Source organism: Leiobunum rupestre, chromosome 3 (assembly GCF_980474605.1).
Source record: "Leiobunum rupestre chromosome 3, qqLeiRupe1.1.hap1, whole genome shotgun sequence".
Classification (NCBI taxonomy): Eukaryota; Metazoa; Arthropoda; class Arachnida; order Opiliones; family Sclerosomatidae; genus Leiobunum; species Leiobunum rupestre.
In genome coordinates this window covers 18,843,940-18,845,898 of record NC_143386.1, presented here as the reverse complement: position 1 = coordinate 18,845,898, position 1,959 = coordinate 18,843,940, and the positions used below count along the sequence as shown (strand labels likewise).

The following is a 1,959-nucleotide window of genomic DNA, read 5'->3' as shown; positions in this document are numbered from 1 at the left end:
TGTTCTCGCCTCAATAAAATTTATGGTCAACGGTACAAGTACCACTCCATCAACGGTACAAGTACCATCATAGTTCGCCTTTACAGTGTTCACACTCAACTCTCCGATTGGAAACTACAAGCTCTGCTTTCTCTCCCGCGTTTTGCCGAAAAATATATTATGTCCGTAAAATATATAAGAAACGCTTTAAAATATCTATAGAAACACTATTAAAATATATAGGATTCTTAAAATCGATAGGTATTTTAAAAATATTCCTAGAAGTTTGAAAATATTCCTAGAAATGTTATTTAGTTTTCAAATGGTTCTGAAGCCCTTCAAATGATCGATTTTTTTTTAAATACTAATGGGCTAGCGCCTCGTAGGAAGGGCCCTTTTCTAAACTAGCGCTTACTCGGAATATTCTTTTGGCGTCGCCACTGATTTAGCTTGGGAGAGGTTGTAGGAAACGAATGGGAAAAGATTAAAGAACAAGTTTTTTCGTGAAAGCAGTTATTCTATTTATTTTAATTTTCTAAAAATTTTCTCTTAACTAAAATTTAAATAAATGAGTTTTGTAAACCAATTTATTATACAATTTATTTTTTTGGGATAAATTATTTCTTAGGGTTTATGTTACATAATTTTTTGTCACAGATGTAATTTATTTATTTTTATTTGTTTATGATATGTCTGAATGTCATGTTAATTCTTGGGCTTACAGCAGCTGGGCAACGTGGCACCGAATGGAACCCAAAATCATTTGTGGGCGGGTGCATTAGAAGTAAAGATCCGTCCTCCAGTTTCAGTGTTTTCGTGTTGTGGATGGATGCCTTCGTTTGGTTTAATCTTTGTCGTACAAAATCTTTATGCCGTAGTATAAAATCTCTTTTCTGCCCCAATGATATGGAGGCAATGGGAACGTTTTTGTCAAGGTCAGGCTCGTTATCCTGATGTTCCCCTATGTAATCCTTCCCATCTTTGTAACGGTTTACTAAAACAAAGTTGAAGTCAGCTCCGGCTATTTTGGACACTAGTTTGCATAGTTCTTTCAGCACTGGTGGCCACGGTTTGGCAGGAAACGTGTTACCAGAATAACTATACTTCAACCCATCGTTTCCGAACGCCACCTGTTGACGTGGAATCTCGCGCCATTGTCCATTGATTTTAACCTGAGACATTCGACCACTGAAATAAATAATTTGTTTTTCTAAAAAAACAAATAGTTCTTTTGAAAATTCTTTGTCCAAGAGATTGTAGTATGATAATCTAACACTTTCGCCAACAATTGAATTGGATTGAGTTTTCAAAATTTGATTTGTACGCATATGCAACGATGATAAAATTTTTATTTCTTCCGAAAAATTGCTGGAATATTTCCTATGAAATATGTTAATATTAATATTGGTACAAGTTCAATGACGAAGAAATTGAACTTAAAGGCCGAGATCCTAAATTTGATTTTAAAGTACACTAATTTAACCACTAAGATTTTGATATTTACTTTACAGAGGAGAAACGGCACGAAAGAGGAGTGCGAAGTACCGGGAATTTTAAAATTTTATGGTTTAAAATACAATTTAAAAAGTTGCGTATATCACGCCGGAGATGAGTCTATGAGTAGCCATTATAAAGCGTACGTAAAACTAGATTCTTCAAATTGGGGTTGCTACGATGACACCGTAGTCTCCACTGCTATTAACCCTCCTATTTCTCGAAATTGGGTTATGGCATTTTTTGAAAGAGAAGACATTTCGGAAACAAACCCCAAAATCCATGCTCTTCGCGTGTCTAACACCGATAATTCTACTAGGCCGCCTCGAGAAGGGACAGATAATTTGGGCAGTTTAACTTCAGATAAAGAAGGAGTAGTTTATTTGGGAGGTTTAGCTTCAGATAAAGAAGGAGTCGTTAGTTTGGGTGGTTTAACTTCGATTCAAGAAGGGAGAAATAGTTTGCATGATGCAACTTTTGATAGAG

The 1,959-nt window shown here is 35.4% G+C and overlaps 1 pseudogene; it reads right to left on the bottom strand.

Moving 5' to 3' along the window:
* Positions 1-653: 653 nt before the first annotated feature.
* On the bottom strand, positions 654-1,307 carry LOC149949743 (DNA oxidative demethylase ALKBH2 pseudogene; annotated as a pseudogene).
* Between the last annotated feature and the right edge of the window lie 652 nt (positions 1,308-1,959).